The sequence below is a fragment of the Saccopteryx bilineata genome, chromosome 6, assembly GCF_036850765.1.
Source record: "Saccopteryx bilineata isolate mSacBil1 chromosome 6, mSacBil1_pri_phased_curated, whole genome shotgun sequence".
Classification (NCBI taxonomy): domain Eukaryota; kingdom Metazoa; phylum Chordata; class Mammalia; order Chiroptera; family Emballonuridae; genus Saccopteryx; species Saccopteryx bilineata.
In genome coordinates, this window is record NC_089495.1 from 70,782,706 (window position 1) to 70,799,144 (window position 16,439).

At 41.9% G+C, this 16,439-nt stretch overlaps 1 pseudogene; it reads left to right on the forward strand.

The window, feature by feature from the left end:
* The first annotated feature begins 241 nt into the window (after window positions 1–241).
* LOC136308478 (ras-related C3 botulinum toxin substrate 1 pseudogene) lies at window positions 242–794 on the forward strand (annotated as a pseudogene).
* The last annotated feature ends 15,645 nt before the right edge of the window (window positions 795–16,439 follow it).

The following is a 16,439-nucleotide window of genomic DNA, read 5'->3' on the forward strand; positions in this document are numbered from 1 at the left end:
TGCAGCTGTCAACATGTACTGCACACCTACTACTTAGATTCTATTTCAACTTTATTCGCTCATTTATTCAACAAATATTAAATGGCTTTACTATGTCTGCAGTGAAGGAGACAGATATAATTCCTGCCCTCATAAGGCTTATGGTTTTAAGGTTTGCTTTGGTGACAGCCGTGGCAGAGCCCACAGCCTCTCCCCTCATTGCTCGGCTGCCGCCACCACTGCGGCCCACCGAGAGGCCCAGATGCAAGCCATGAGGTGTGTGGTATTGCGAGATGGACTGTAAGTAAAACTTGCCTACTGATCAGTTATGCAACCAATGCATTTCCTGCAGAATATATCCCTCTTTGACAGCTATTCTGCCAATGTTATGGTAGATGGAAAACTGGTGAAAATGGGTTTATAGGATACTGCTGGGCAAGAAGATTATGACAGGTTATGTCCCCTATTTACATGCCACCAGATGTGTTCTTAATTTGCTTTTCTCTTGTGAGTCCTGTATAATTTGAAAATGTTTCTGCAAAGTAGTACCCTGAAGTGCAACACTGTTGTCCCAACACTCCCATAATCTTGGTGGGGACTAAGCTTGATCTTAGGGAAAGACACAGCTGAGAAACTGAAGGAGAAGAAGCTGATACCCATTCCCTACCCGCAGGGCTTAGTCATGGCTCAGGAGATCTGCACTGTACAGTACCTGGAGTGCTCAACTCTCACACAGCAAGGCTTCAGGACTGCTTGATGAAGCTATGCAAGCTGTTCTCTGCCTACCTCCCAGCAAGAAGTGGAAGAGAAAATAAGGTCTGGGCCCTTCTCTCCCTCTGTCCTCATCCCTGGGGAACTTCATGTGCTTTGCTCAAACAACAATGGATACTTCGCACTCAATGCCAAGTTTTTGTTACAGATTCATTTTTCCATAAAACCATTTTGAACCAAGCAGTAATTTTTAGGTTTTATTTATTTAAAGTGTCAGAGTTCAAACTTTCACATTCTATTTGAAAAATAAAAAAAGGATGTACTTTGGTAGTTACAGTGATTTGAATAGTGCTCTGCAAAACTGCATGTCTATCCATAACCTCAGTGTGTGACCTTATTTGGAAACAGGGTCTTTGTAGATGTCACCATGGATTTTAAGATTACAGCCCTGGATTTAGAGTACAGCCCTGAATTTAATGACTAGTGTCATTAGAGGAGCACACACAGAGAGAAGGCAGTGATAGATCAAGACAAAGAATGGAATGAAGCATTCCACTTCAGGGAACGCCAGCTGCCACCAGAAGCTCAGAGACAGGCATGAGACGGTTCTCCCTCAGAACCTCCAGAAGGAACCCATCCTGCTGACACCTTGATTTCAGATCTCCTGGCTTCCAGAACGCTGAGAAAATAAGCCACTCAGTTTATGGTCATTTGTTATAGTAGCTCTAGGAAATTAACAAAATTGTGCACAGAGTTACCAGTAGTGCAAAAATCAGCACCCAAACTGCAGTCTCCCTTACCATAGAGTGCCACCGAGCATGTAAGTGGCCTGGAGAAACAGAGGTACAAATGTGGCCCTGTCTTTAACAAAATCTTCAATAAAAGGATCAGAGAATGAGTGTGGGTTTGCTAACAGATGCACAAACTCTTAGAGTCGGAAAGGACTTAGAGATGAGTCATCCCGTTTGTTTTACAGCTAAAGAAACTGACATGATCTGTCTCTTGGCTTTCTTTCTCCTTTGCTTCGAGTGAGACGCAGATGGCCTGTCCTATCTCAGGCAGGAAATCTCTGTCTGGCTGACACCCTGAATGATTCAGTTGGATTCCTGGGGGCGGGTGGGGGGTCCCTTGCCAGTAAGATGGCAATGCTCAAATCTATGTATTCAACAATTATTCTAGAGTACCTTCTCTGTAAGTCATAATGGGAAAAGCAAGAAATATGAACTCCTGTCCTTAACAAACACACAATTCCAAATATGAGATGTTACATTTGGACTATAAATAAAGTCAAACAAGGATATTTTTTTGTTCCTTGGATTAAAAATCAAGGCTCAAAAGAAGGAAAAAGAAAAAGAAACTGCAGAATAATTCCATCAGTGGTATTTAAAACAAGGGCAGGACTTTGCTATCTGGCTTATAACAGATCAGTTCTCTTACTTAAAAAAGTAAAATAAATTTATAAAATAGAGAAACAAGGCTATACACACACACACACACACACACACACACACACCCCTACTTACAAAAGTAGCCAAAAACCTGAGGGGTCAAGACCCTTGAAAGAAGGAAAATTAATTTAGAGGCTTGGCAGAAAATGGCTGCTGAAGAGAAAAAAAAAACTGAGCAAAACTTTGAGCAGTCTCATGGGACAGGACAACCAAAGATGGGAAGCCAAGACTATCAAGAGACCCAAGATGAGAGAAGCCCAGAGAGAAGGGAAACACGGGAAAATAAATCTGACCGCCCAAGCCACTTTTCCTCTTGAGATAGCCGTTCATCTGTCTGTGGAACAGGCCAAAACGCACAGAGAAGCGGACCCATGGAGAGCTTGCTAAGAGGCTGAAACGCTGACAGACCTATTGGCCCCACTGTGCTAGGGAAATTTAAAAAGAGAAAGAGACTGAGTTCAGGGGCCCACAGAGTGGAGGTGCCCAGGCAAAAACCCCAGAATTCCATTTGAGTCTTCCTATACCTTAGAAGTAAGGGCAAACCCCAAATAGTCAAAGCCTTAGACTGCAATTCAGACTCAAATCAGTTTGCTCCCTAACTGAATTAAGGTGACCTGTTCCTCTACTAACTGCCTTCCAGAAGCTAAATAATATTCTCTCTGAAAAAAAAGAGAATACCATTTAGATTTCCTACAATTTATCATACAAGAGGTCCAGCCTTCCCTGGAAGATTGTCAGACACACCCAAGGAAAGTGCTAAGAGAAAAAAAGAATAGAACTGTGGTAGGCAGAAGACAGATATGAGCAGAGAAAGGGCTATCGGCCGGGCACAGAAGGCCACCAAGGCAGAAAGCAAGACCCAGATGCCTGGCAATGGGCAAAAATGGGAAAACAAGGACCTCAACCCCAAGGTGACCTTTCCTCCCTTAGCTGGTCCTGCCGTTGGGACCCCTGGATTTTATATCACTGGTTCGGACCCTCCCTTGGTCTTTCCTCCCCTGGCCTATCAGTAGTCATGTGGTTTTAGACCCCCTTATTGGAGGAACAAACAAGAAAGCTGGAGAATAGCACTTAAGCATTAACCCTTAGAAATAACATCTAGGCCTCAGCTGTGTTTCAGCTCCAGGCCCAGAAAAACAGCAAAAGTAGACAATGGAAACTGACAGCTGACCTCAGGACCAGTTGTATTGACTAATGACCCCCTGCCCTCACACCAACCAATCAGTGGAGAACCTGGCCCTAAGAGAACACATCTGGAAAACTGATGAATATTCTATTAAGATCCTCCCTAGGACCCCTCCTAATATTCCCACCCTTAAAATCCCTTAGGACAGAGGTCCCAGTGCACTCCCCCGCACCTTCCCCTTCCCCCCCTCCTCTTTCTCCTCTCCTTCCCCCAGACACTGTTTTCCTTGCCCCTCTCCTTCCCCTAAACTCTAAGGGACCCCATGAGACTTGCAACCAGGGAGTAGTGGACAGTGGCAGCTCATCCCAGGCTAACCCCCTAAACCAGTCTCCAAGGTCTTCTTTTCTCTAACTTTCTTCTTGCATGGTCAATAAATGCTTCCTTTACTTGCTGCATTTTGGCTCTTGATTGAATTCTTTCTCTCCAGAAGGCAAGAATCAAGGTCTCCTCACTCCCTCTGTGACAGCACCAGACCCAGTTGTGATTCAGGTAGTGAGATGATGAGACCCAGACTTTAAAAGAAGGGCTGATGCCCACCATCACCACCACCGATAGTTCTTAAAGGATCACAGGCAAACCTGCAATGCATGAAATTAGAATGGAACCTGGCTAGGGATTGTGGTGACTCAGAAACGAGCTTCTGCTCTGAAGGTTGCTGTTCTATGTAGAAGGAGGGCACTCAGACCACTGCCTGGAGGCTCCTTTCCTTACCCCTTAGCGGTGGCTCACACAAAGCAGTACCTCCTGAACTCCTAGAGAGTTGAATTGTTGAGCGGTACTCGAAATTTTTAAACAGTGAAGCTGAATTGTGTGAAGACAGAACATAGGGTAGTCAGGTCAGTGGTCAGGTGAAGAACAGGAGGCTCAAAATATCAAGAGAGTTTCCTATGAGTTGCAGTGCGGGTCAGACTCTGACACAGCCTGTGGGAAGATAGAAAATGGAGTTCCTTCTATATAGAGTAAATTAATATCCCTTTATTTTTATTAATCAGAGGTTAAGGAGAACATAAGACAGGGGGCTTTGAGTATTTTAGTTTTCCCTCCTATTGTTACATGTCCCCATGTCATGCAGTTGCAAATTAAATAATCAATAATAGCCTCCTCAGTACTTGATGCAGTTTCCTGTCTTCGGTCTTTTCTCTCTCATTTCTCCTTGCTGGGCTCCCTCCATGCCTACTGCTCTTGATCCTCTTCCCTCACGGTGCGTCTAAAACCGCACGCACGTCTCCTCCCTTCCCCTCAGTACTGGCACAGGGCTGACCCTGAGGTCACGGTTTCTGGGACCCAGATTAGTGTAATTAGGAAAGTAAGGGGGCGCCCGGCTTTCTCCAGCGGCAGCTTCAAGCAAGCACCCAACGGAGGGAGAACCCCGCCCCGACAAGTGCACGCGGGGAGCGCGCGTTCCCTCCTTTGCGCCAGGACGGATGACAGACTTCTCTGGTCGCCACAACTGCGCTCTGTGTGTTTGCAAGCTGAAAACAAAGGAGAGGGTTTTCGTCCTCTCTCTCTGCCTTCCGGTAATTACTTTTAGTGGTGAAGCAGTTAATGCGGTGTTCCCGGTCTTGGCGCGGAGTGTTCATTTTTTTTACTGGCCGCGCTTTATCCGAAAGACAATAGCAGATTGTTCCCGCGGAGGATCGTGTCCTGGCAGGCAGGCTTCCCGTCAGCAGGCTGAACATCCCTCTGCGCGGAGCGTGCGTGCGCCTGTTCCAACCTGACTCGCCGCTGTGTCTCATAAAGACAACCAGCCTCATCACTACCTGCAGCTGCCTTAGGAACTTGCACAAAACTGAAACCCAAAACACTGAAGAGTCTGAGGGAGAAGCAGAGAGAGGAAGCCCCAAAGAGCCAGGGAAGGAGACCGCTGCCTTAAAACCTTGGACCAAAGCACTCCTGAACTCAGACTCTCTTCATGTTACCTGATTAGAAAAAGCGCTTCTTTTCCTCATACCTCTGACCTGCTTAATAGTCTTCTGACGGCTCTATTGGGTAATCTTAACTGCAGCAATCACCCCAGATGAGGAGCTTTTCTGGCAGGAGAGGAAGGAATTTAAAGTAATGCAGAAATCCCTACTGGGGCTTGCGGGTTCGTCTTAAATCAGCAACCACCCCCTGAGGCCATAGTTTCTCTCCTTTCCCACCAGCAGCCAAGCCATTGTCACTGACTTCCAGGGTTAAAGCACCACCTATGTGACCTCAAGAAAGGTGGGGCTGGGGGAGGGACACTACTTCGCAAGAAATCTGAACTAAGAGAAACAATTACTAAGACCTTCATATAGTCCCAGTTCCTAAAGCACAAAGCATGTCGGTTGCCATGTCTCAAAAATGTATGTGAAAAAGACAGATTTTAAAGATAAGAAAACAAACTCATCAAGGTTAAAGCAAACTTGCCAGAAGTTACAGGCCTAGCAAATGACAAAGCTGGTTATTAAAATAAACTTTCCAGGGGAGTAAAGACAAGTCCATCAGGTAGAAAATTTTCAAATGATTATGGAGGTGCTCTGCGGGCAAAGAGGTGGAGCATAACTCCCAATTCTTAAGTGTGGGCTGTGCATGCTGACTGCCTTCCAAAGGGCATGGCGTGGAACAGTGGGGGGAACTTCACAGTGGAGGAATCTGACAAACACAACCGCAGGCAGTGAGCAGAGTCAATATCAACAGCGGTAAGTCATGTTGATTGTGTGGACTTTCGATTTGATTGATGATAATGGCACTCTACCTCTGTGGCCTTCCTCCCCCAAACCCATAACCCTAGTCTAGTATGAGAAAAACATTGGACAAATTTCAATTGGAAGACATTCTACACATTCCTGATCAGAACTCCTCAAATCTGTCCAGGTCATTTATCAAAGACAAGGCAAGTCTGAAAAACTGCCCCACAACCTGGAGAGGCCTGACACATGATAACTAAAGGTAATGTGATATTCCAAGTGGAATTTTGGAACACAGAAAGGATATTAAGTAAAATCTAAGCAAATCTGGATATCTTACGGACTTTGGTTAATGAATGGCAATGTATCAAGTGGTATATTAATTGTAACCCATGTACTCTATGAGTGTAAACGGTGAATCATAGAGGAAACTGGGCATGTGGGAATGCTCGGTAGTACCTTCTCAATTTTTCTGTAAATCTAAAACTGTTAAAAAAAATTACAAGTTCATTTAATTAAAATATCAGGTTCTGTGACCCAACCCTCACATCTTTCCATAAGAGCACACTGTTCTACCTCTTATTAAGTAAGCATTTTCTTGGTCCATAATTCATTTCGTGCCCTTGGTCTATATCATTTCTGATAGCTCCTCTATCAGACACTAGAATCTAAGAAGGCAGAAACCATGCTTGATTCTGCTGGGCTTTAGACCCCTAGCACCTTGCACACATAGTAGGTACACAACAAATAGTTGCTGAATAAGTAAAATTGGGTTCAAGGGTGTATAACACTGGTTTGTCTACATTAAATTCAAATACTCAATCCTAAGTAAGAAAGAATGTTAAATATTTATCAAGAAAAAAATATATAGGACCCCAGAGCCCATTTCAATTGTTAAAGTATTAAGTCCTGTAGTAGGATTGAACATGGGCATTTAAGAACAAAGCACAAATTAGAGCAAGGTTACAAATATGACTTGGAACCCACATTACAAAGAAGAGGAACAGAAAAGCCAGTGAACTTGAAGGTACATACAATGTGGTATCACATTAGAAGTCAGTGTTATCAGTGTGTAGTCACAAAAATACAACATTTGTAGGTCCAAAAGTTATCCTTTCACTCTCTTGGCTTCTTGGCTTTATTTGAAATACTGTGTACAATTTAAAGTTCCCTACTAAAAGAATACAAAATATTAAAATGATTACAGAACATATAAAACCCCTATGAGGAAAAGTTTAAAAGTTGAGAAAGTTTAGCCAGAAAAGGGAAGAACTAATAAGTGACTTAATAACTTAATTACTTAATATATAACAAAATACTTTTAAAGATTTGATTGATTGATTTTTTTTTTTTTTTTTAGTGAAAGGAGAGGGAGAAAGGAGGAGAAGAGAGCAGGGAACATCAACTCATAGTAGTTGCTTTTCATGTGTGCCTTGACCGGGCAAGCCAGGGGTTTTGAACCAGCAATCTCAGCATTCGGGTCAACTCTTTATTCACTGCACCACCACAGGTCACACAATATAACAACTTATTGCAATGAAAGAACTGACCACTTCTGTGGCTTCACAGAAAACTAGACAAGAGAAAAATGAGCTTATGTTGCCATGAGGCTTTATCATCGGAAACTTCTCATTTATAACCTAGATGGTTTGAAAATTAGAATAGTCAACTATCTGGTCAACACGGCCTAACAGGAAAAAAGGAAAGCTTCACAAAAAAATGTTTTACCCTTATCAATCTATGGTTCTTTTGTTTGACTCTGTATTGACTCTGACCATATATATAAAACAATGGCCACAATTCTTTCTTTCATCACTAACCAAACCATAAACCTTTCACATAGACAGAAACCATTTCTATTTTGTTCAGCACCTCAGCACCTCAATTTAGTGCCTAGCATTTGGTGTTCAATAAATACTTGTTGAACACACAAGTTAATAAGTAAATGATTCTTGAGTCATAAAAAATAACCAATTATATTCTGCTTTTTTAGACTTACAAGTACATAAAGTAGAACAAGAACAAAAGAATGTTACTATCATTGATTTCTATTCAATCATCTAAAAAAACTTAAATATTCCTTTTTAAAGAGCCTAGGGAAAGCCATTGACACATTAAAGGCCCTGTGGCAAAGTTATTTTCTAAAGATGGCTACATTTAATATATAACCCATCTCACATACTCTCCTTACAAAGAGACTTTGACACGCCTCCATTAGGGTCTATGTCTCCTTTCCCTGATCCTAGGCAAAGTTTGTAACTGTCCCAAATATTGCTAAAATAAGGCTGTGTGATTTCTGAAGCTAAGTCATACAAGAAATATTTGGTTCCTGCCTCTACCTTTCTTAGGACGCTTACCTTGAAACCCAGCCACCATGTTGGGAAGATCCCTAGGTCACATGGAGAAGCCACATGTGATGAGACCAATATTATATGCTACACGTGTGCATGAATGAGCCTTCAGATGATTCCAGCCCCAATCTTCAAGTCTTCCGCTTGGGGCACCATAAGTCATCAAGTCATTTCTCCTGTGTTCTGCTTGAATTTATGACCCATCAAATTATAAAGGATAATATATGATTACTGTGTTTTAAACCACTAAGTCTGAGGTAATTCATTGCACAGCAGCAGATAAGAAATACAGGCACTTACTAAATGTTTAGTTTAATTGCCTGACTCCAGTTCAGCTGGACAAGTTTGCTGAATGCCTGTCAACTCCTCTGTGTCTGGCACAGTGTTAGGCACTGAGAACACACACAACTGAGTAAGGTATGGCTCCTCCTTTCTACTAGCTCTCGGTAAGGGGAGTAAACACAAAGTAAAAAGTTATTATCAGAATAATATGATCTATCTTATTTATTATACTGGTGGGTCCTTCCTGGCTCAAACTTAGATCCCAAACTGGGAGCAGATGATGGCTAATGGTCATTTATTTACTTGAACTGATTGACCTGTGGTTTTCTGGCTTTTCTTGTGACAATGGGGACAAAAATTATAGCTAGAGAAGGAGGTACTGAACTTAGGTTTTCAGTGGGTCGAGGCTCCAGAGGAGAGGGGAGATACAGAACGAGGGCTGGTATCAGTTACATCCCTGGGCCTGTCTGCAGTCTCTGAGAGAGGAGGAGGTTAACAAGTGGAGAGCGTTCACTTCCCTCGGCACTATCAGGACTGATTACATGGCCCAGGGGGAAAAATCGTCAAGTGCTACGTTACTGCATTAGTTATTTCTCATTGAATAAATATATTCGACGTTTGTATCTTGTTGTTGTCATTGTGGTGAAATAGACATGATAGTAATTTACCATTTTAATCATTTTTAAGTGTGCAGTTCAATGGCATTGAGTACATTCACAATGTTGTATAACCAGCACCATCATTTCTCTCCAGAACTTTTTCATTATCCCAAAATGGAACTTCATACTCGTTAAACACCCCCTATTTCCTCTTTCCTCGGCCTTGGTAACTGTCATTCTACTGTCTCTATAAATTTGACTTTTTGAAGTATTGATTTGTAAACTCGGGTGAAACCTGAAACTGGCCCCAAACATAGGCAAGGAGACACCAATGGACGTAGCAGGTTTAATAAGCAAAGAAACGTATGAGGTTTGTCTGGGGAGTTGCAAGACCAGTTGATCGCCATACCCACCTGCCAGAATCCTCAATGTTTATAAATATATATATAATATATATGGAGTCTTTAACTGGGTCCAGTCACTGCTCAGTCTAGATCAGGGGTCTCAAACTCGCGGCCCGCGGGCTGCATGCGGCCCGCCAAACAATTTTGTGCGGCCCGCAGACTAATTCACAAAGTTCAAAATATTTTGGATAAAATTAAGTAAGCCTAGGGGCCTACTTGTATTTTTCATTTCTCTAGCATCCTGGCTAGATATTAGCTTAGTTAACAGCAGTTGTGATGCGAACTACAGTTTCTGGTCGTTTTGTGACACTGAAAAGTGTTGCGTAAGAGTTGCCTTTTGTAGACCTAGTGCGGCCCGCCGAAGGGCTGTGATCTTGCTCTGCGGCCCACATGCTGAGTTGAGTTTGAGACCCCTGGTCTAGATGGTCTCAACAACACACTGCTGTCTCAAGGATGCATCCTTGAAAACAACCCGGCTATGGGAACAGCAGGAGGTAAGTACATTCCAAGGACAGGGGCGGTTTGAGAAGCCTCTGAGTGCCAGGTCCAGCTCACAGGTCAGCTGGCAATCCTGTCCTCTCCATGCTGCCCTCCAACACTAGATACCTCATGCAAGTGGAATCATACGTACATTTCTTTCTGTGGCTGCCTTGTTTCACTTCATGTCATGTTTTCAAGGTTCATCCAGAATTTCATTGCTTTTTTTTTTTTTTTTTTTTTTCTGAAGCTGGAAACGGGGAGAGACAGTCAGACAGACTCCCGCATGCGCCCGACCGGGATCCACCCGGCACGCCCACCAGGGGCGACGCTCTGCCCACCAGGGGGCGATGCTCTGCCCATCCTGGGCGTCGCCATATTGCGACCAAAGCCACTCTAGCGCCTGGGGCAGAGGCCACAGAGCCATCCCCAGCGCCCGGGCCATCTTTGCTCCAATGGAGCCTTGGCTGCGGGAGGGGAAGAGAGAGACAGAGAAGAAAGCGCGGCGGAGGGGTGGAGAAGCAAATGGGCGCTTCTCCTGTGTGCCCTGGCCGGGAATCAAACCCGGGTCCTCCGCACGCTAGGCCAATGCTCTACCGCTGAGCCAACCGGCCAGGGCCTTCATTGCTTTTTAAGGCTGAGTAATATTTCATTGCATGTATATACTACATTTTGTTTATCCACTCACTCACTGATGACCATCTGACTTGTTTCCACCTTCTGGCAATGGTGAGTAACGCTCTATGAACATGGGTGTGAAAATAGCTCTTCGTGGCCCTGCTTTCAGTTCTTCTGGGTGCATCCCCAGAAGTGGGCTGGCACCAGGTGGTTGATCACTTGGATCACTTTCTCGGAGGTTCCCTCAGTTCCCCGGCATCTCCAGCCTTTGCTCAACCCCTCTCAGTAAAACCTCATTCTGTCTTCTCAGTCCTTGCTGCAGGTGACTGAGTGGCTGCGACAAATCTTACAACCACACGGATTGCGGGAGCACAGAAGTCACATGTTTCCAGCCTCACTGGGCCCAAAACATTACCCATTAATTCTTCCATTGTTCTAGAACCCCGTGGCTCACCCCTTCAGTGGCTAATCCCCACCTTCACCACACCCCTCAAGCTCCACAACCTTCCTGGGGTCTTTTCTATCCACACCTCACTTCACCTCTTGTATCAAGTTTCCCCAACCTCCATTATATAGCGCCTTCATAATTTCTGCCCTAATCATTTATCCTGGGGATATCACTTACATACTTAATATTTTTCTTTAAATCATTTGTTTTGCATATTTAATTTATTTAAGAGCAACAGCATCCAAAAGGTCCTTATTGAACTATAACATATTTTTCTATAGCACAAGTATTAAAAATGTTCATCCATGCACTACTTATATTATTACCATCAGTAAGTACACTATAATTTGGAAATTATAAGATTAAAAGCATCAAGCAAATGTCAGCTCAACCAACCCCTATAAGTTTTCCGACATCTGTTCCCAGGAGAGTTCACCATTTGGAATCAATTCTATCACCTACTGTGCTACTAGGAAACTTGATCCATCTATCCTTTGTCCTTTCTTTTTTTTTTATTTTTTTTTTTATTTTTCTGAAGCTGGAAACGGGGAGAGACAGTCAGCCAGACTCCCGCATGCGCCCGACCGGGATCCACCCGGCACACCCACCAGGGGCGACGCTCTGCCCACCAGGGGGCGATGCTCTGCCCCTCCGGGGCCTCGCTCTGTTGTGACCAGAGCCACTCTAGCACCTGGGGCAGAGGCCAAGGAGCCATCCCCAGCGCCCGGGCCATCTTTACTCCAATGGAGCCTTGGCTGCGGTAGGGGAAGAGAGAGACAGATAGGAAGGAGGGGGGGCAGGGGTGGAGAAGCAAATGGGCCCTTCTCCTGTGTGCCCTGGCTGGGAATCAAACCCGGGACTTCTGCACGCCAGGCCGACGCTCTACCGCTGAGCCAACCGGCCAGGGCCTCCTTTGTCCTTTCTTGACCTCTTCCAACTCTCCGGCTCTCCTCACTTGTACTTGGCCTTCATTGCTGCCCCTGCTTAACTCTCCAGGCTCTTCTGCTGTTACACCCTACCTCCAACATTTTGCTCAGCAACACTGAACTGCTTAAGCTTTTAACATGCAGTGCTTTCTTACACCTTATTATTGCTCAGGCTCTTCTCTATGTCTCTAATTCTCTACCTCTTCTCCCCACTAAAAAAAAAATGTATGAACCTAACAGAGGATAGAGGTTTGATTCATTTCTTTGTATAATCTTTAATTTTAAGTGGGCACAGGCCTGACCTGTGGTGGCACAGTAGTTAAAGCATCAACCTGGAATGCTGAGATTGCTGGTTTGAGATCCTGGGCTTGCCTAGTCAAAGCACATACAGGAAGCAACAACTATAAGCTGATGCTTCCTGCTTCTCTACTCACCCCCCCATCTCCTTTCCTCTCTCTAAAAAATCAATAAATAAAATTAAGAAGAAAAAAAAAAAGACCTACATTTTATGCTTGACCTGTGGTGGTGCAGTGGATAAAGTGTCAACCTGGATTGCTGAAGTTGCTGGTTTGAAACCCTGGGCTTGCCTGGTCAAGGCACATGTGGGAGTTGATGCTTCCAGCCCCCTACCTTTTCTCTCTCTCTCTCTCTCTCTCTCTCTCTCTCCTTTCTAAAATGAATAAACAAGTATTTAAAAAAATGTTTTTAATGGATATAACATTGGACAAGTTATATAAGTTTGCTCAATTTTTCAATAATTCCTCATTACCAGTCATCTCTCTTTTATAAAACTCTATTAAAATTTTTTTTATATTTTTTGCATTCTTTATTTTTGCATCAAAGTGTCTTGTGGATTTATAATATTGACAGTAACACTGTCAAGTCCAAAAGCTCACTTCTGAGTACAGGGTATAAGAAATGTGTGTGTCACCTGACCTGTGGTGGCTCAGTGGATAAAGCGTCGACCTGGAAATGCTGAGGTCGCCGGTTCGAAACCCTTGGCTTGCCTGGTCAAGGCACATATGGGAGTTGATGCTTTCAGCTCCTCCCCCCTGTCTCTCTCTCCTCTCTCTCTGTCTGTATCTCTCTCTCTCTCTCCTCTCTAAAAATAAATAAATAAAATTAAAAAAAGAAATGTGTGTGTCTTTTGCCACAATATCAAGTCATATCAGTAGCCATATACCATATATTTATATGTGACAGAAATTAAATCTTTAAACCATATCTCTTTACTAAAATTAAAGCTCTCTCTAATTTTACCAAGTTTACACAATATAAATATTTAGAAAGTTTATTATACTTATTATAATGATCTTTTGATTATCAATGAATAATTATAGAATTACTACATATAATACTTTTGATTTGTTCAAATTATTTAATCAATGTAATTTTTCTCATAAGATTGCAATGGATGAATCTTGTCATTAAAGTTTTGATGTCATGATAATATTTGCCCCAAAAAAGGTTAAAATCTAAACTCAGAGATAATTTTTAACATAACTTGATAATGTTTATAGGAAAGATATTTCCTTATAGAAACATAAACCTACACCATTTAGGTGTTGGACAGGAAACAGGCAGCTCACAGTTCACTCTGCAAACTTTTAAATTTTATAACTAGAACTTTATAAGTAAGCCATTTATGTTTTCTACCCTCTACCTAGATAGCATGGTGACAGTCTCCAAGGGAATAGAAGAAGGTGAAATTACAAGTACTCAAACCGGCTGTGGTGAGGGGTCTCCACCAGTGGGCTAGTAATTGGGCCATTGGTCCCAAACAAGTCACTCCTGGAAACAGAACAGAGAATTAAGAAGTGGACCTATGCAGTTAAGTTTCTCCAAACCCTGTATTATTTTACTTAAATACTGTTTTACAGAATTGGCAGGAATAAACCATAAAAGAGTATTCTGGAATCTCAATTTCACTTCGAAGTAATCCTAATGTTTTCTTATAAAGAAATACATTAGCAAATATGACTATTCCTAGAGAAGGTTTAAAGTGCTGTGAAGAATAGTTTCACTAGAATACAGGTACAGACTTGGGAAATGTTCATATCAATTAATATACATTTTAAGGCAAAAAGCATTTTTAGAAGGTAACCACCATTGAAAAAACCACCACAGAAGCACATGAGATAAAAAAGATAGCAACAGAGGAAAGATGTATGGAATACAACCAAATAAAAACAAAAGATAGAAAAATGAAAGAGAAGGATCAAACAAGACACAAAACTAACAGAAAGCAAGATATAAAATGGCAATAGGGAACTCACAAGTATCAATAATTACACTAAATGTAAACGGATTAAACTCACCAATAAAAAGGCACAGAGTAGCAGAATGGATTAAAAAAGAAAATCCAACTGTATGCTGCCTACAGGAAACTCATCTAAGTAACAAGGATAAAAACAAATTCAAAGTGAAAGGCTGGAAAACAATACTCCAAGCAAATAACATCCAAAAAAAAGCAGGTGTAGCAATACTCATATCGGATAATGCTGACTACAAGACAGGAAAAGTACTCAGAGATAAAAATGGCCATTTCATAATGGCTAAGGGGACACTGAATCAAGAAGACATAACAATTCTTAATATATATGCACCAAACCAAGGAGCACCAAAATATATAAGACAGCTACTTAATGATCTTAAAACAAAAACTGACAAAAATACAATCATACTTGGAGACCTCAATACACCGCTGACGGCTCTAGATCGGTCATCCAAACAGAGAATCAACAAAGACATAGTGGCCTTAAACAAAACACTAGAGCACCTGGATATGATAGACATCTACAGGACATTTCATCCCAAAGTGACTGAGTATACATTTTTCTCCAGTGTACATGGATCATTCTCAAGAATTGACCATATGTTGGGCCACAAAAACAACATCAGCAAATTCAGAAAAATTGAAGTTGTACCAAGCCTATTTTCTGATCATAAAGCCTTGAAACTAGAATTCAACTGCAAAAAAGAGGAAAAAAATCCCACAAAAATGTGGAAACTAAACAACATACTTTTAAAAAATGAATGGGTCAAAGAAGAAATAAGTGCAGAGATCAAAAGATATATACAGACTAATGAAAATGACAATACGACATATCAGAATCTATGGGATGCAGCAAAAGCAGTGATAAGAGGGAAGGTCATATCACTTCAGGCCTATATGAACAAACAAGAGAGAGCCCAAGTGAACTACTTAACTTCCCACCTTAAGGAACTAGAAAAAGAAGAACAAAGACAACCCAAAACTAGCCGAAGAAAGGAGATAATAAAAATCAGAGCAGAAATAAATGAATTAGAGAACAGAAAAACTATAGAAAAAATTAATAGAACAAGGAGCTGGTTCTTTGAAAAGATCAACAAAAATTGACAAACCCTTGGCAAGACTTACCAAGGAAAAAAGAGAAAGAACTCATATAAACAAAATCCAAAATGAAAGAGGGGAAATCACCACGGACACCATAGGTATACAAAGAATTATTGTAGAATACTATGAAAAACTTTATGCCACTAAATTCAACAACCTAGAAGAAATGGATAAATTCCTAGAACAATACAACCTTCCTAGACTGAGTCAAGAAGAAGCAGAAAGCCTAAACAGACCTATCAGTAGAGAAGAAATAGAAAAAACCATTAAAAACCTCCCCAAAAATAAAAGTCCAGGCCCTGACGGCTATACCAGCGAATTTTATCAAACATTCAAAGAAGACTTGGTTCCTATTCTACTCAAAGTCTTCCAAAAAATTGAAAAAGAAGCAATACTTCCAAACACATTTTATGAGGCCAACATAACCCTCATACCAAAACCAGGCAAGGATGGCACAAAAAAAGAAAACTACAGACCAATATCTCTAATGAATACAGATGCTAAAATACTAAACAAAATACTAGCAAATCGAATACAACAACATATTAAAAAAAAATAATACATCATGATCAAGTGGGATTCATCCCAGAATCTCAAGGATGGTTCAACATACGTAAAACGGTTAACGTAATACACCATATCAGCAAAACAAAGAACAAAAACCACATGATCTTATCAATAGACGCAGAAAAGGCTTTCGATAAAACACAACACAGCCTGACCTGTGGTGGCGCAGTGGATAAAGCGTCGGCCTGGAAATGCTGAGGTCGCCGGTTCGAAACCCTGGGCTTGCCTGGTCAAAGCACATATGGGAGTTGATGCTTCCAGCCTCTCCCCCCTTCTCTCTCTCTGTCTCTTTCTCTCCCTTCTCTAAAAATGAATAAATAAAATTAAAAAAAAAATACAACACAATTTTATGTTTAAGACTCTCAACAAAATGGGTATAGAAGGAAAATATCTCAACATGATAAAGGCCATATATG